The following is a 20,038-nucleotide window of genomic DNA, read 5'->3' on the forward strand; positions in this document are numbered from 1 at the left end:
CAATCAGACAACAAAAAGAAATAAAAGGCATCCAAATCAGCAAAGAAGAAGTCTAACTCTCCCTCTTTGCAGATGATATGATACTTTAGGTGGAAAACCCAAAAGACTCCACCCCAAAACTGCTAGAACTCATATAGGAAGTCAGTAAAGTGGCAGGATATAAAATCAATGCACAGAAATCAGTGGCATTCCTATACACCAACAACAAGACAGAAGAAAGTGAAATTAAGGAGTCGATCCCATTTACAATTGCACCCAAAACCATAAGATACCTAGGAATAAATCTAACCAAAGAGGCAAAGGATCTGTACTCAGAAAACTATAAAATACTCATGAAGGAAATTGAGGAAGACACAAAGAAATGGAAAAACATTCCATGCTCATGGATTGGAAGAGCAAATATTGTGAAGATGTCAATGCTACCTAGAGCAATCTACATATTCAATGCAATCCCTATCAAAATACCATCAACTCTTTTCAAAAATTATGGAACAAATAATTCTAAAATTTGTATGGATCCAGAAAAGACCCCGAATAGCCAGAGGAATGTTGAAAAAGAAAAGCAAAGCTGGCGACATCACAATTCCAAACTTCCAGCACTATTACAAAGCTGTAATCATCAAGACTGTATGATACTGGCACAAAAACAGACACATAGATCAATGGATCAGACTAGAGAGCCCAGAAATGGACCCTCAACTCTATGGTCAAGTAATCTTCGACAAGGCAGGAAAGAATGTCCAATGGAAAAAAGACAGTCTCTTCAACAAATGGTGTTGGGAAAATTGGACAGCCACATGCAGAAGAATGAAACTGGACAATTTCCTTACACCACACACAAAAATAGACTCCAAATGGATGAAAGACCTCAATGTGAGACAGGAGTCCATCAAAATCCTAAAGGAGAACACATGCAGCAACCTCTTCTACCTCAGCTGCAGCAACTTCTTCTTAGAAACATCGCCAAAGGCAAGGGAAGCAAGGGCAAAAATGAAGTATTGGGACTTCATCAAGATAAAAAGCTTTTGCACAGCAAAGGAAACAGTCAACAAAACCAAAAGACAACCGACAGAATGGGAGAAGATATTTGCAAATGACATATCAGATAAAGGGCTAGTATCCAAAATCTATAAAGAACATCTTAAACTCAACACCCAAAGAACAAATGATCCAATCAAGAAATGGGAAGAAGACATGAACAGACATTTTTCCAAAGAAGATATCCAAATGGCCAACAGCACATGAAAAAGTGCTCAACATTGCTCGGCATCAGGGGAATCCAAATCAAAACCTCAGTGAGATACCACCTCACACCAGTCAGAATGGCTAAAATTAACAAGTCAGGAAATGACAGATGTTGGCGGGGATGCAGAGAAAGGGGAACCCTCCTACACTGTTGGTGGGAATGTAAGCTGGTACAGCCACTCTGGAAAACAGTATGGAGGTTCCTCAAAAAGTTGAACATAGAGCTACCATATGACCCAGCAATTGGACTACTGGGTATTTACCCCAAAGATACAAATGTAGGGATCCAAAGGGGTATGTGCACCCCGATGTTTATAGCAGCAATATCCACAATAGCCAAACTGTGGAAAGAGCCAAGATGTCCATTGACAGATGAATGGATAAAGAAGATGTGGCATATATATACAATGGAATATTATGCAGCCATCAGAAGGAATGAAATCTTGCCATTTGCAATGACGTGGATGGAACCGGAGGGTATTATGCTGAGCGAAATAAGTCAGTCAGAGAAAGACATGTATCATATGATCTCACTGATATGAGGAATTCTTAATCTCAGTGAACAAACTGAGGGTTGCTGGAGTAGTGGGGGGTGGGAGGGATGGTGTAGCTGGGTGATAGACATTGGGGAGGGTATGTGCTATGGTGAGCACTGTGAATTGTGTAAGACTGTTGAATCACAGACCTGTACCTCTGAAACAAATAATACATTATATGTTAAAAAAAAGAAGATAGTAGGAAGGGTAAAATGATGGGGGGAAAATCGGAGGGGGAGACGAACCATGAGAGACTATGGACTCTGAGAAACAAACTGAGGGTTCTAGAGGGGAGGGGGGTGGGAGGATGGGTTAGCCTGGTGATGGGTATTAAAGAGGACACGAATTGAATGGAGCACTGGGTGTTACACGCAAACAATGAATCATGGAACACTACCTCAAAAGTTAATGATGTAATGTATGGTGATTAACATAACATAATAAAATTTTTAAAAATTGTTGGTTTTTTCCCTTGAGCCTTAGGGCATACAGTTTAAATATTATGTTCAGAAGTTATTCTGGTTAGATTTTCTTTCCCACTTTAGTATGGTTATATTATTTGTTTCATTTTTGGCTTGGTTCACTTGCTTTTGTTTGAATTATATTTTAAGATTTTTTTTTCCTCTCCATGTTGACTTTTTTTTTAACTATGTGAAATGTTAACATGATTCCCCAAGACTGAAGTATACAATAGATATGTCAAAGATGGGATTCTCCCAATTCCATCTATTCTTTCAACCTCCTTCTCACTCACCCTTTGTAAGCAACTGTGGTGAACAAAATTCTAAAATGACCATCAGAGACTTTGGCCATTATAAATGCCCACCCCTTCAAGTGTGCATGGAACCTGTACATATGGTGCGTTATCCCTCTTATGATTATGTTATGCTATAAGGCATAAGGGAGATTTGTCTAATCACATGAGTTCTTTGAAAGCAGAGATTTCTCAGGCTGCTATCAGAAGTCAGAGCAATTCAAAAGATCTGACACATCATTGCTGTCTTGAAGATAGAGAGGATCATGTGGCAAGGAGTACAAGCAGAGCCAAGAAGCTGAGCAGCCTCCAGCTGAGAGCCAGCAAGGGACACATGGACCCTGGGTCCTACAACTGCAAGAAACCGAATTCTGCCAGCAACCTGCATACACTTGGAAGTGGGTTTTTTCCCAGAGTCTCCAGATAAGAACTCAGACTGGCTGACACCTTCATTTGCATGAGACTCTCAGCAAAATCCCAGTCAAGCCCACTCAGGCTTCTGACCCATGGAACAGTGAGTTAATAGATGGGTTTTGTTTTCAGCCACTGCTGTAATAGTAACATAGCCACCAGTCTCATTAGTTTCTAGTTTATCCTTATGGTATTATTATTATTTTTATGAGCAGATACATGTTTATTGCCTTCTCTCTTAAACAAAAGGTAGCATACTATTTATACTCTTTTGTGGTTTGCTTTTTTTTCACTTAATATGTCCAGAAAATCACTCAACCTTAGTCCAGAGAATTCTTTCTTCCGTGTTTTTTCCTGCAAAGAGTACTTCATTGGGTGGTTGTAACGTAGTTTATGAAACAACTTTTCTATGTCTGGGTATATAAGCCATTTCCCATAGTTTGCAATTGTAAATACTGCTGCAATGTATGACCCTTCAAATCCTCAAGGAAGTTTCTAAAAGTGATACTGCCAGGCCTAAAGGTACACATGTACATGATTTTATTCAATATTGCCAAATTTCTCTCATAAGGCTATACCATGTGACATTCCTACCAGCAATGGAGTTATGTCAATGAATGTGTTTTGTATAGTTTATTTTTTTCCTTGGGTATTTTTGGGGGTATAATGGGAACTAAATGTATGTAGGCAGCCATTACCTAAGCTCCCATCTATTAAATATTTCAGAGGGTTATTTTTTCCTTTTTCATATATGTTGGCAAATAAATTTCCAGAAAAATTGTTCCATATTCTCCCAACAGTATATGTGAGCACCTGTCTCACTATACTCTGCCAGTGGAAGGATTTGATTTTAATCTTTTAAAAAAGTATAATTAGGCATACACTGAATAAACATTTTGGCCAAATAAAAAATGGGAGAATGTTAAAATCATATTTGTCTGAAATAAAAGGTGAAGACAAATATTATCATTATCATATAATAAAACATGGGGATACAAAAAACATTCTGAAATTTTGCTTAAAAATTTAATTATAATGATAAATTTTATTATGAAATATTTGTTAGTTTTTAAACTTTGAACTATAATGCAAGAATAGTATTTTCTCAGAACAGTCAGGTGTTATATTGCTCATTCACTCATTACTGAACTGAGTGTAATATTAAAAAGGATCTCTTTCATTTGTGATTGGTGGTGAAGTAAGGTTTTTGGGGGTACTGAGTTCTTCTCTAACATTTTCTTTCTTCACATGTGATATTCTTTTTTTTTTTTTTAAGATTTGTCCATTCACTTTAGAGAGAGAGATAGCGGGGTGGGAGGGGGGCAGAGAGAGAGAACCTTCAAGTAGACTCCTTGCTGAGTCCAGAGCCCCCACACAGGGCTTGATCCCATGATCCATGAGATCATGACCTGAGCCTAAACCAAGAGTCTGACGCAACCGATTGAGCCATCCAGGCACTCCAATATTCTTTATTATGTCAATATGGAATGTATCAAGGATGTTGATCTTTTTTCCTTAATAGATTTTGAGATGACAAAGTAAACATTCTGCTTTTATATTTAGAAAGTTAGTAAATTTTGTATTTTCTTGAGCGATTCGTGACCTGAATCTAATGTAATAACTAAAAATTAAATATAGTGCTTAAAGGCTATTTTGTATTTTGCTTCATGTTAATTTTGTTTTATAAATGCAAATATACCAAAAAATTTACAAAGATCAAAATTATGATCTATTATATGCCTATCCAGGAAGATACTTTATTATTCTGACTCATTATTATTGAAATGTTTATAAGCATATTACCTCCAAAAGCATGCTCTTTCTAAATTTATCGAGCTAAAATATTCTTTTAATGTTAGTAGTCTTTTAATATTAATATTAACTGGAAATGCATTTTCCCATTTATTTTGCTAATTGGAAATTCTTAGCAATTGTTTTACGTTCATGAAATTAACAACTTTCATAATCATTTTAATTATTCCACCATTGTACTCTTTCAATAAGTTATATACATGCCTACTTCAAATAATGAAGAATTTCAACACTTAGCACACAGGGAACTCATCACTGAAGTTTACACATATGATGCTTACCTGATTTTGCATATGAATATGCATAGTTCATATTACTAGTGTTTTTATGTTGAGTACTTCTGATAGGAACCTATGAGATCACATTATTTTAATTACATAAAAGTTGAGAGATGGCAGAATTCATATTGAAGAAGAAAGAAGCTGAAGCTGAAGGGCTGATGTTGTTGAGAATACCAAGGCTGGAGCCAAATGTATGCATCCATAAAATATATTATTTCAATTTAATTCTTACTTCTTGAGTACTGCTGAGGTTGGACTCTTCCATGTTTTTTTTTTTAATTCTTTTTTTTTTAAAGATTTTATTTATTTATTTGAGAGAGAGAGAATGAGAGAGAGCACACGAGAGGGGGGAGGGCCAGAGGGAGAAGCAGACTCCCTGCCGAGCAGGGAGCCCGATGCGGGACTCGATCCCGGGACTCCAGGATCATGACCCAAGCTGAAGGCAGTCGCTTAACCAACTGAGCCACCCAGGCGCCCCGGACTCTTCCATGTTTAATAATACTTTGTATTTCTTTTTCTCTGAATTATATATTCATGGCTGTTCTTCAAATTTGGGTTTGTAACCTTTTCCACTGTAATTAGTAATATTAGTCTCATATTTGTGGAGGTCTTTATGGTGTCATTGATTATAATCACTGTGGAGGTAGCAAAAGAGATGTTATTATCCCTATTGATAGCCATGGGAATTGAGATTCAGAGATCTGAAGTAGCTTGCATAAAATTTTCACAGTATGAATATAGGATGTATATGAGGCAAATCCTGTGATGTATTAGAATGTTCTAAGTCTCTCTCTGCCACCACCTTATTCTGTAACTGGACTTAATCTCCTTCTAGCAGAACACAAAGTATATGAAAATCCATCATTCGTTCTTTCTTTTTTTTTAAAGATCTTATTTATTTATTTGAGAGAGAGAATGAGAGAGAGCACATGAGAGGGGGGAGGGTCAGAGGGACAAGCAGACTCCCTGCTGAGCAGGAAGCCCGATGTGGGACTCGATCCTGGGACTCCAGGATCATGACCTGAGCCGAAGGCAGTCGCTTAACCAACTGAGCCACCCAGGCGCCCATCATTTCGTTTTTTCATCATTCAACAGCTCCTTACTGAGGTATATCATCAACTGAGTTTAGCTTACTGTCTTGCATATATTCGTAAAAGATGACTTAGTTGCTGTCTGATCTCTTAGAGAAATTAAGGGGGGGGGATAAAAAAAGACTTCTAGCAAATCCTTCCTAGATATAGAAAATTTCATGAGAAGGGGTGTTATGTCGGTTCAGATGCATTATCAACATGGTCAATATTTTAAAGAACTCAGATATCATTTCTGTTTGTAGGAAGATACATTTGTCTTTACTGAAAATGTTCTGTGTGCAAATGGAAACCTTTCTGCCAGATGAGTTCACAGCAAAACTTTAGCCTTCGTGGTGTTCTGGAATCCAGGTCTATAGGGCAAGCAGAGTTCTCAACGGGCCCAGTTCCCCAGCTCCTTTTCTCTAGAACAACAGATAAATCATTCCAAAGACAAGACAACACAACACAACACAAGACCACACAAGACAAGACAAGACGAGACGAGACGAGATGAGACGAGACAAGAAAAGGAAAAGAGTTAGTATAAGAAGTTGAGTGGAGGGAAAAAAAGAAAGGGTGCAGGACAAGGAGAGAAAAGCCTGGGTGGAGATGGGGACGGTATTCCTCATGACCTGGAAACTGAGAGGGTCTCTCATTTGCAGTTAGACTCATTTAATCCTAATTATTCAAACTAGCAGCATTCTTTCCTTTCCAAGATTCTCAAGAAGTGCATATGTTGTTTTTCTTGCCCTTTTCAATGTATTAACCTTATTTATAACAATTTCAGTTTTTGTAGACTCTCACTCAGACTCTTTTTTTTTTTTAAGATTTTATTTATTTATTTGAGAGAGAGAGAATGAGAGAGAGAGAGAGCATGAGGGGGGGAGGGTCAGAGGGAGAAGCAGACTCCTCACTGAGCAAGGAGCCCGATGCGGGACTCGATCCCGGGACTCCAGGATCATGACCTGAGCCGAAGGCAGTCGCTTAACCAACTGAGCCCCCCAGGCGCCCTCACTCAGACTCTTAGTATGTTTACTTTTATCCAAGAATTTGTCTTTATAATGACTGCTGCTGTTTTCCAGGAACAGTAGGATAAACAACATGACTTTGCAGGACCATTCCAGGCTTCAAATTAGTATTTCCTCCCCATGTGACATATCTCTAGAAATTTTACTCATTCAAGTCCTCTGGCCCAGAGTTATTGTGCACTTGAGAGGCTAGGGACAATGTAGGATGAAGGCATGAATTCAGGAGAGCCAATGTGACTGTCACACTAGCCTGGCTTACATTCAAGACGCACACAGGAGTACTTGAAAACTAGGGTAAGCATCTGTCTTTCTATCTGTGGTATGAACTCTATAGACAGAACTAATTGAGTCTGGGGAAGAGGGATGTGATGGCAAAAGCAATTTTGCTAATGGATTAGACATTAGAAAGTTCTGGATCAAAGGATTCTGCATCATTAACGCCCCCCCACCCCCACCCCGGGAAGAGCACTATAGCTTCCTGAGGCAGGTGCCTAGGCTAATTTCTCAAAGATTTGCATTTGCATTTTGGGGGTAGATCTACAAAAATGGTTTGAGGCTGAAGTTATCCCTGGATCATCCACAGAAAAGAACAAAACCTTTTTTGGGGAATCTAAAACCTGAACTTGATGAATAGAGCTGTGTGAAATTTCATGTGCTTTGGTTTTCTGCAAGCCCAATGTAAATAATGTCCATCTGAACACCAGCAATTAGTGACAAGCAGTGGAAAGGCCGTGTATAAAAGGAGAGGATTTCTGATTATACATGTGCGTGCATACACGCAGACACACAGACACACAGACAGACACATAGACAGACACACAGACACACAGACCTGCGCTTATGTGCGCACGCACGTGCGTGCACACACAGGGTTTGCCATTGTCCCGCACTGTGCAGCATATAGATACATAATAAAAACAGTGGAGTAGTTTCTTCATAAAATACTATCAATTCTTTGAGGGCCAAGCCTAAAGCAAGTTTCTTTGCCTTCTATGGTTAGTAATGTGCTTATTTGGGACATTAAAGAATTGTAATATCTCTCTCCAGTCAAGTTTCTAAAAATACCTCTATAAGAGGAATTCAAATCTAGGAAACTTATGCTCTTATCTGGAGGAAAAATAGGGCAAGAGGATGAGACACTGGGAGATGAATTTACTTTCCTAATTGTTGTATCATGGCAGGACGAATTAGAAGCACCTCCCTGCTGCATCCCAGCTGGGAGCCACTGATGGGAATAATCCCCTGGGAAATAGCACTTTCCCCCAGGTGCAGATCAAAGCAGCTCCTTAAGACCTCTGCTGCTCATTTATGATAATGGCAGCCCAAATAGGGTTACTAGGTTTGGTAAATGTAAATATAGGACAACTAGTTAAATTTAAATTTCAGGTAAACAGTGAATAATGTTTTAGTATAAATATGTATACCCCATGTAAACATTGAGGTTCTCCCTGGATCATTCCAAGGAAATATTTCGTGGGACCTGCTTATGCTAAAAAATTAATCATTGTTTATCTGAAATTCAAATTTAACTGGAGGTCCTATATTTTATCTGGCAATCCTAAATCAATATTCCTCTTCTGACCTTCCCTCCAAAAAAAAAAAAAAAGATCTCCTTCATTAAGAGGAACACAGTGACTCTATGGGCAAGTCCAGGTCTTGATGATGGAAGATATATTATTTTATAAGAATTAAGACTGTATACTCAATAAAATACATGTCCTTGTAAAAAAAATTGTTGTTATTTAAAATTATTTTAAAAGAAATCTGCATTTTGGCAATTCAAACTGTATATACACATATAAAGAAAATCTTAATAATCTACTCCCCACTGTTCTTCAATATCCTCTCCCCAGAGTGACCAATATTCACTGTTTATTATATAGTTGCACACATCTTTACTACACTCATACATTTATGTACTTATGTGCAATTCTCTTTGAATGGGATCACATTACTCTGAAATAGATATGCGTGCATGAAGGCTGGCTAGTTAAAGGAACTGGAACATTACAGCTCACCCTGTGGACAATGGCAGATTAGCATACTTATTCTATCATTCTCAGTGGTGACTGAAGGAATGCATTCCCTAGGACTTCTGTTCCTCCCAATACCCTTCCCTCTAGCAAGGCTGAGCTGCCTCTGACCTTTCCCACCTCTTCTCTGGTGGTCTAGTTCCCGCCCCAAGGCACATGGATCTCCCGCAGCCTCTCCTCCAGAACCTCCTCAGAATCCCTCCCTATGAGGTCCTCCTGGGGCTTTGAAGGTTACAAAGAACTGGCGTTACATCACTTTGATCCTAGAGGTGATGAGAAGAGAGAGAAAGCAAAAGTGAATGAGAAGATGGATTGATCCTGGGGCTTGGATCATGGGAGGAGGATTCTCTCTCGAGTCAGTTCCCATCCAACTGAAACCAGTACTTTCTCAACTCAGACTATTGGTGCTAGAAAGGAGTTTTGGGAGTCCTTTTTCAAAAGAATATCTGTTCAGTCCTTTCTTTTGGAGTTACTAGGTTGACACTCGGATAAAAAGACCTCCATGGGGTCAGTGAGAAATATGGGATGGAAACATGGGTAGTCAGGCAGTTGCACAAAGAAGGTAGAGACAGGATGGAGCTTTCTTAAGGGACGTGGATGCCCACCCCCACCCATCAGTGGCTCAGGTCCATGTGCACGTGCACACACATCCCTTGCCCTGTCCCCAGGCTCCTTCTCCCTGAAATTGAAGCCTGCCTTTGCTTCTGGTAATTCGTATATCTCTTTCCCACTCACATATGCATTCAATCCCTCACTCTTAATGCTCGGAAAACATTTACAGATTGAGGGCTTGTTCTGTGGAAGGCACCAAAATACAAAGAAAATGGAGTCTGATGACGACATGCAGGGGATTCTGGGTTTGCTGTCTTAGATTGAACCTAATAAGGTTGCCTATGTTAGTTTCTGACCTACAAAATGGCCATTTTATACAGTCAAGCTTAATATTCTTGATGCACACACATACATATTCTGGGGTTTGTCCCAACATATTTGTTAAGGACACAGATTCTCGTGCCAGACTTATCTTTTTTTAACCAGTTTTGAAAACTTAAGTAAATTTTAACTTACCTCACCTGAGCCTCATTTTCTTCATATGAAAATATAAATAATAATAGGTTCCACTTCGTGGAGCCGTTGTGAAGATTAAAGACATAATCTTCATAAGCACTTAATAGATGGCCCAGCACATAATACATGCTCAATAAATGGTAGCTACTGTGCCCACCTGTTGCTGGGCGCTATTATTACTGGCATCTACGAAGCTCTATTATATGTATTCCTATTTGCAAAGCAAAAATGAGACCTGCTCAGACCACCGTAAAATCCCTTACTGTTACACACAGCCAGCAAAACTACCACCTTTATCAACAGGGAAAAATGAACATCTAAACCATAAAAACTCAACAAAAGTTCTTCAAAGAAAGCACTTCAGGATTTTAGTGTTTGCCTTTTTGTGGAGGAGTAAGTACAGAATGGCAGTGGGGCACCGAAGGGACACAGAAGATGGGGTGGGTACAGGAGGAGAGGTGGCCAGTGGGCATGCAGGCTTTGTTTCACTTTGGGGCAGGGTTGTAGGGTCCAGACACTTGCCTGTTTATTCTGAATGAGTGCCAAGGGGTGAGTGCCCTTGAGAGGAGTCCACCGTGAGTTTCATATTTGTGCAGGGAGAGTTTGGAGGGCAGAACGTGGCCACAAGGGCCAGTGGACAGAGAGATAGCCATGCCTGGATCATGAGTGAGCTGCTGACAATCGTCAACACTTTGGTGAAGGACACAGAGTCGATTCAGCCAGAAGCTGAAGAAATCACTGGTGTCATTAATAATCTTCTGGAGGGAGGCTGCACTGGGGGCCTCACTGTGCCAAGCTGGCTAAGATTCTCGCATGCAGATGCCCAGAGCGCATTGAACCTGTCCCTACAGAGAAGCTGCAGGTTAAGCGCCCCTTCCCTGTCGTCACCAGAAGCCACCGCAATCAGCCCGGTCAGTCACTGCAGCAACCAAAGTGTTGTTTGCAAGAGAGAGAGCAAAACAAAGGAAAAGCAGAGGTGTGGATTAGATTGGCTGGTGGAGCCAAAGGTTTGATCGAGAGATGCCAGAAAGATGCATAAGACGAAGGAGAGCAGGGCCCTGGGCACAGGTGGGGGTGGGATCAAATCTCACCTTTAGCGTTTAATATTTGTGGGGCACAGGGCCAGGCCTTTTACTCTGTGCCTCAGTTTTCCCATTGAGAAATGGTGACGAAATCTGCCTTGCAGTGTTGTTGTGAGGTTGAAAAGAGATGGTGAACGAGCCGGTGCACGTTGGTTTCCTTTCCTCCCTTCTAGAAAGTCACTCTAGGAACTAGCCAGCAATTCTGACCCTAAAAGGCACACACAGCCTGCCCTGCCTTGTGAAAGCAAGGTTTCCCCCTCCCTCTCCCTCTCTGCCTCACCCTGTCCTCTCTTCCTGGCTTTTCCCCAGAACGCCCCAGGGCTCCCAGGCCAACTGCCAAACCACAGGACGCTGTGATTGGCTTTCAGGGAGCGCCCCTCTCCCCCACCACCTCCAACACTATCCCCTGTGTAGCAGCGGTGCTCAGGGCGCCCTCCCTGGAGGGTAAAGCCCCATGGCTGCACAGTTATGCCAATACTTGCAGGGGGATTCATCTGAAACCACTATCAACAGTCTGTGTTTATTTGGGGCATGCACAGGAGCCAAGGGCTATGAATGGAGCTGCATTCCAGAACTCTCGATGATTCCCATCAGGCTATGTCAATCAGGCCCTTTACCTGGAAGGAAGCTAGGCTTTCTCTTTCCAATTCCTCAAAAAGGGGACCACACACTAGCTGCAGACTGAAATTATTTTCACACACTGACAATGTAACCCAAGCCCATGCCTTGTCAAAGACAAGAACCATCAGAGCAATGAGAAATGGTGGCACCAAATCCTACGTGTTTACAGTTGCAAGGGATGGGAAGACTACTCCATTTTATGCTGTTTAATGTTTCAACTTTTTATTGAAATATAACACACAGAGAGAAGTGGACAAAGAATAAACGCACAACTAGGAGTGGGTGGCAGGTCAGAATGGACCCTCACTCTGGGCTCCGACTTTTCCAGCAGCACCATGAAGCCTCTTTTGCCACAAGAATGGACAATGTAGCTTAGTAACTTCTTCGTGTGGCTATTACCACCAGCCTGGGCCAGAGCCGGCTCCCACCAGCTCGGAAGAGCTTACTGTGCACAAACTTCCCGGCTCCACATTCGGAGGCTTCACACTGGGACTTGAAGTCCGCGGCGTAGATGGGAGCGTTTACACTACAGAAACCAGGACTTCTGTCCCCTGGAGAGACAACTGTTAAACATTTATCAACAGATCACGGTTTGCCACCCTCCTAAACTTTGTGAACCCAATTGAAGAATGTTTTTGATCCCCTGCAGCTTAATCAATCTCTTCACTTTCTCAGGAAAAAAAAAAAAAAATCCATTCCCCAATATCCTGCCCTCAGAGCACACAGCGTGGACTATATTCCTTCTGGAAACACTCCTACATTTAACTGCTACACCTCACCTTTTCTCCTCTTTTCTGTTTTCCACTAAATGATTTCTGTCCTTTCTTCGAGTGGGTGTGTGTGTGTGTGGGGGGGGGGGTGTGTGTGATTCCCCAGAGACACATCCGGGTGGATGATGTGTAAACCCCAGCTCGTCCTGGCAAGAAAGCTCCGAGGCCTCCAACAGCATCCGTGGCCCCTTGGATGCCGACATTCCCCAAAGATGTCCCTCTGTCAGCTGGCTGCTCCTAAACCCTGTGCCTTTCTCGATTTCTTGCATTCCTGATCTGACCACAGACTGCCCTGGGGACAGATCAGAAACCCAGGACCTTGGGGCAACAAGGTAAGAAGAACCAAAGGGACAGCCCCTTCACTACCCTGGCTCTCAGGCCCTCCATTGCTGCTGCTGGGTCTGTGTGGGTCAAATGATGCCTGCATCCCTTCTCATTCGGTGGATTGGTCTCTAGGCACACGGTGTTCCTTTCTGCAGCTTGGCTGCCAGGGAAGACTTTTTTTTTTTTTTTTTTTACCCAAACGAGAGGGGGTGGGGCAAAACACTGAAGCAATCTTTTAAAGACTCTCCACCTGACCTCTGTCTGAACATATAATTAATCTCTAGAAAAAGCAGCTCACTGATGGGTCCAGGCTGTGCCTTGCAGATTGGGGCCGGGAACAGAGCCTGTGGATTTATGAGGTGACGTCAGTTTGAAGACCGGCAGGCAGGGCCTGAGCTGTGTTTTACACACTCCTCGATTGTTTTAACGGGCCTGCTCTTGAAGGACTCCAAATCTCTCCCCAAGCTAAGCTTTATTAAAATGGCAAAGATGGAGAGGAATGCTTTTCCAGAGAAATCAGCTTATTTAGGCTCTGCTCTCTCCCCTCTCCCCCTGTCTACTGGAAAGCATGCCCAGAGGGAAGGAAAGGAAGAACTGGAAAGTGCAGGCAGGTACACGCTTAATGCCTTAAACTCTTACGCTGTGTTAACAGCTTTTCATGGGTTGGGCTTGAAAGAAATGGATGGATTCTCTATCTGACCAATTTAAATAATGCCTGTGAGAGAGCTAAGGGTAAGATTTATGTCCTTAGTGACTAAAAGACACACCAGAGTTTAGCCTGGAGGCTGGGCCTCTGCACTCCGAGTATTGCAGTGTGATTCCTTGAGAGGACCCAGTTAAAACTAGGTTTAAAGAATGAAGGGGGAGCGGAGCTGGGGGCTTGGGGGGGAGGCAAAGCTTTTGTCCTCAAGATAAGACTAGAGAGGGAGTGAAGGGCTTGAAGTAGAAAGTATACTTCTACTTTACATTTATTACATGTATTATGTGTCTGCTTATTACATCCATACATGTATGATACACACACACATACCCAGTCTCTCTCTATATAGACTGGATGGATCCATGTCTATTTCTAAGACCAAAGAAATGTAAAGGCAGACTTAAGTAGAGTTAGAATTTCAGAAACATATGTTAATACTGAGGTGAAAAGCCTCAAAGGCATGAAATACCTCATTTACAGGAACAGAATAAAAATTATTGTTGCAATTTAGAAGATTTTTGAGAGATGGTGATAGTAGAGGAATAATCTCAGGGAAAATGAGAGGGGTTAGTTGAGAAGTGAGAGAAAGGGCCCATCAGGAGTGAGTGTGTGTGTGTGTGTGTGTATGTGTTGGGCACACTTGTAATGCAGCAGTAGCCAATGAAGGAATGGGGAAAGGCACGGAAATGATCTGGAACATTATGCCTCAATCCCAACAACCCTCCTATATTTATATTAGGGCTACAAAACGTAGGCCAACCTAGCTAAGATTTAATGGGACAAATAAGTGACAAATCTAACCAGCTCAGTCTGGGTTGGCTAAATTGAATTTGAATTCAATCATGTCTGATTCTAAGACCCATCTCTTTCCACTAGTTCACAGTTACGATGCAGTCAACACTGAGTATGACAGATGAAAAGGTGTCTAGGGCTAGAACCAAGAAAGATTGTGAGGATAATTTGGATGAGACTTTTGTCATCTCAGTGTTTGTAGGGTGAATCCCCGGAGAGCCTGGCCCAGCTGCTTTGGCACCCCTCTCCATCCTCAATGCTCGATAGACCCTCTCAGGAACCTCCCTCAAGGTCAAAGAGGACAACCTTTCAAGACAGAGATGGACCAGCCTCTGGAGGCCTGAAGAACAGAAGCCATGACTCTTTCATTGGATATCTGCTACTCTGGCAATGGTGTCTGGCACAGGTAAAACTTTAGGAAATCTTTTATAGAATTAAGCATGTCTCTGCCATGTGAAATGCATGGCAAGATAAGGCCTGCCTTCTAGAATTTCATAATCTAAATGAAACTGGATTTCCACCCAGGGAGAGATGACTAGAAATGACATGACATATCATCAAATCGAGAGACTTTGAAAGTGAACATATATCAAATAGAAAGAACCCTGATAGATAAAATCAGTTTTGTTTTGTTTTTTTCTCTTCAGCCCAAAGGCCATATCATCACAGACTTAGGGCAGTCTCTTTGAAGCAAATTTCATGTTCTTGGCACAGGCTCCAGATTTATTCTTCAAACTACCCCCTCCCCACCCACACATGGGGTTATAAGGGAGAACACACAGCTGATGCCTTCAAAGAACTTAGAGTTCTTAGAGTGAGAAAACAGACACACAAATACTGCTATGAAGAGTAGCTCAATAAAATAATTGAGCTCTATGTACAAAGGGAAATGGCAGAAGAACTAAGGAATGCTGCCTCCAAACATTAGGAAAGGCTTAACAGAAGAGATCATGCTTAAACCAAGACTTGATGGAATTTTCCTGGGAAAGGGGCTCTCCTGGTAGAGGACACTGTGTGCAAAGACACAGAGGGGTGGGAGAACCTGATATGCTAGGATAACTGTTTAAATGTCAAACCTGGAATTAAGAGGTAAGTAACACCATGGAGGCAAAAGGTGCTCGATCACCAATGGCCTTGTGAGTCATACAAAGAGCACATTTTTATCCTGTAGGGGAAAGAATAAGGAGTCTTTGGGAACTCCTCATCAGCAGGGTGACATGATGAGACTCGTGTGTCATGATGAGAACTCATTTATTGTATGTTGTCTGCTTAGTAGCCACAAACAGGAAGTAGTTTGGATGAGTTTCCCCCAGGCCTTCAGCCATGCCTTTCTGGCCTTGTAATGACACCTGAAACATAACTTCCTGGTGGCCAGTTTGGGGTCATTTTCGGTTATTAGACATGCTCCAATTTAAAGCTATAATCTTATATTCCATTTAAGGGTTTCCTCTTCACTGTTTATGATTAAAGAGGCCAGGAGAGGGGTGCCTACTCGTTCTCTTATTTCCTACTCTTCAGCCTAGGGTTTGTGGTGGAGGAACGGTCTGCCCCAGGCCAACATATCCCTTGTCCTGTTCAAGGCTCTAGCCCATGCCAGATGTGGGAGGACAGAAAAAATAAGCACATCTTGCTTAGGTAGTAGTCTCTGTTGCAGTTGTTCCCATGGCCGTTTCTGCCTTTCTCACTAATGTGGCTGATAGATGCCTTCTGTCAGCAGACACACAAATGCTTCCTCTTGAGTCCTTTGGAGGAAGGAGATTTGTATCAGTTGCCTGATTTAGAGAGATTGGTCTCCAGCTTATGATTTCCAACAGCACTTTCCCCTACCTGCTTGGTGTCACCACCTGTTGCTGCTGGGAACCAGGGCACATTGGCAACCCTCCCCAGGTGGAAGAGAGCAGAAAAGACAGCCAAACAGCATGAACACAGCTCCATTCTGTGGTGGGCATTTGACCCAGAGAAATCTCATGTCTCTGTAACAACACAAAACAAGGGAGGGTATATTCTCTTCTTCTCCATCCAGTCTTCTTTTTCCCTGCTGGGGGTTGGGGAGAGATGCATGCAAGAAAGGTTGTCAAGTTCATCAATTCTGCTACCCAAGAAACCTCTAATTAGAGATTGGAATCCTAGTCTTTATCTCTTGGAGCATCCAGAGTCTCAAAGAGTGATTCTCTTGGTGGCTCCCTCACTTGGCTTAGGAAAGAGGGATATATAACAGTCCCCACCCAGGCTATAAGTCACTGAAATGATGATTCCTCCCTCAACTCTTCCCCTGTCTTCTACTTATATGGATCTGGGGTCAGGCAAGGGAAAGGAAGGTGTGTTGGGGTATTGGTGGTAAGTGGGCTCGTAGTGAGATGACAGGGAAAGTTCCTGTTTCATAGTATCTTCTAAAGGTAATGTAAAAAGATAGATAGAAGCATGTTATAGCCATAGTCCAGCTCAGAGATGATGGGAACAAGAACTAGGAAAGAGAGAAGAGAAAGACAGGAAATAATGGGAAGGAAAGGGAAGAAATTCTTGACCCTGGGGTGCTAGAGGAGGTAACATGTATTAAAACCAGAGCTATAGGTAGCCACCAGATTGCAAAGCATGTAGAAGTAGGGTGACATAGGATGAAGGGCAACAAAATAGGGTGTGCATGCACCATATCAGCAAATGTGGTGGGACAAGGAATGTACTAGAACTAGGAAACTGCTTCTATTTGATAAAGATGTACTAGTGATGTTACTAAAAGGACAAGGCTCTTCTAGGGGATTTAGGAGTACCTGGCACCCCTGTGGGTGAAGCAAAGTACAGAGCCTGGTCTCAAATATTGTCTATTATGACTGGACCAGACCTCTGTAAATTGCCTTACCCACAGGGGTAGAGTGTCCCTCTCTCCCACCCAGCCTCTGCTAACCACATGATCGGAGTCCTTGAGCATGTCAGTGAAGGGGCTTGGTGGAAGGGCTCAGATAATGTGTTTATTCTTTCCCAGATACCCTCCTCCCATCCTCAGCTTCAAATCCATTTATCTCCCCTGTAAAGTGCTTATTGACAGAGAACTTGAGTGCTCAGAATGGTGCCAGCTGAAGACGGGCCTCTCCAAACAGAGCAGTCATGCTTTCCCTTGATCTCCCCAGGCTGAATCCAAAGCAGCCGTGTTTCTGTCTCAACCTCAAGGATTAGCTCAGGGACTCCCCTCCTCCCACCACCAACTGCTTTCTTGGGTCGTTGGTTTTTCAGAGAAAAATGCCTGCGGTAGAGGCATGAAGTAGCACTGCTCAGCCTTAAGAAAGGATTTGCAAGCTCATTCAGCCAGAAAGTAATTTTACTGGGTCTCCCAGAGAGCTGCTGCCCCACCTACATTTGCAAACACTCTCTTACATGCACTCTGTGCTTTCAAGTCTCCAATTCTAACTCTTCTTTTGTTAGGTTAAGAAGAGTGTGAATTTCCAGGTATACATACCTGATTTCTCTTGGGTCCCTTCTACCCTCACCAGATATTACTTAAACAATCTGGTATGGTTAAAGCCTGTCATCAGACTGGATTAGGTACAATCTCCCTTCTATAGAACATCAGGACCAAATGACTTCCAGCTTCATGTTCCCCTGAATGCTACCATCAAGCAGAATCTTCATTCATTAAAAAAAAAAAAAAAAATCAAGCAGTAGACACTATTAGTAACACATTGTGCAAGAATCACATGGTTATACAAAACAACTCCCACTTTGAGGAGCTCAAAATTTAGAAAAGAAGCCAGGATGTTCAACGTAGCCCTTTGTTCACGGGAAAGACAAAGATCAAGATTCAAATTCATGTCCTCACTGATGAGGTTATCTTGAGAAAGTCACTTAACCTCTCTGTACCACTGTATTCTCATCTGAAATGTGGCTGATAATCATTAATTATCAATGATAATTGACAAAATACAGAAAAATACTATGAAAATGAGCCCCCATTTATTTTGACAGATGACAGTATAAGGAATGGGGATATATTCCAGGTATGAAGCTAAGTAATAGGCAAAGAAAACCTGAACTATACTATTACTGTTACCATACTAATTACTATACTATTACTACTCTCTACTATTACTATACTATGTTAATTATTATACTATTATTACTACACTAATTACTATACTATACTAATTACTATACTATTATTGTACTATACTGTTACTATACTATATTAATTAATATACTATTACTATTACTATGCTATACTATACTATACTACTGTGAAGAGATGAGTCCACCAATTTTAACAAATATTGTAGTTGTAGAATCAACAGGTTTTGACATCCATTAGATGGAATGGATGGTTGAAAAGGACTGAAAGACAATTTTCAGGGTTGAGTCTTGGCAAGTTGGGGAATTATAGGATCATTACTATAAATTAGGAAGTCAGAAAGACAAATCTGTTTGTAGAAGAGTGTGACAAGCTTGATTTTTGATGATGTTGAGTTTGAGGCGCTAGCTGAATGTCCTGGTGGGGACACCCAACTGGCAGCTGGAAATTATATTCAAGGGAAAAGATGAGTTTTGGAAATGTGAATTTAAAAGTAATCAGCAAAAAGGCATAGCTGAGAGTTTGAATTAAAATGTCCAGACAATTGAACATAATAATAAAAAATAAATTTAAAAAAATAAATTCTTTTTTTTAAATAAAATAAATAAAATTGCAGAAAATTAAAAAAATAAAAATAAATAAAATAAAATATCCAGACAAAAGGTGAATATAGAATCTCAGACTAGGTGTGCATTTAGGGTTCTGGTCACCTTTCATTCCATAGCTATCAAAAGGAGAGAGAAAAGAGTCCCTTTCTTGAAAGACAATGCATCAACTAGCCTATCACCTGAGTATTTCAGGAGCTATTACGAATGTCATGGTGAATTGATTTATCAAACCATCATTCGTTGATCTTTTCTCTTCAGTGAAATGAATCACATCAATTTACATGGAATCTGGTCAACCCACTGTGAAAATATTAAACTGTCTCTAAATAGGAAAGCTTAGGACCAGATGCTGAAGTGGAGCTAGAAAGTCCAGCCATGCCCAAGTGAAAGCTAGTTAGTCTGGTCCCTCTCTCCAGTGTGCTCCACCAATGACCCTGATGTCTGCGATTAGAGTCCTTTAACATTCAGGGTCCATGATCTGGTCTAGAAATCTTTATCAGAACTGTTCTTTGCATCTGTTCTACCATGCCCATTCACATTGACTCTGGGCCTCTAAAAGAAGTATCCTCAAATTTCTGAATTATTGCCATGGTTCCTATCTGGTTTTCCACCTTCCCCTCTCCTTTAGTCAACCCAGTCAATTCACTGTTTTCTGCTCAGTGTTACTTGATTAACAATGTTTTATATTATCAACACTCTTTAATGTTACTCAAGCCCACCTCCTGTCATGCCCTTGCTCAAAAAGCCTCAAGAGTTCCTCATTGTCCAACCTCTGTATGTAAACTCCTTACCTCGGCATTCAAAATCCTCCCTAAAATCGCTTACTCTCAACTATTTTGTGATTTA

This window comes from Neomonachus schauinslandi, chromosome 3 (genome assembly GCF_002201575.2).
Source record: "Neomonachus schauinslandi chromosome 3, ASM220157v2, whole genome shotgun sequence".
Taxonomy (NCBI): Eukaryota; Metazoa; Chordata; class Mammalia; order Carnivora; family Phocidae; genus Neomonachus; species Neomonachus schauinslandi.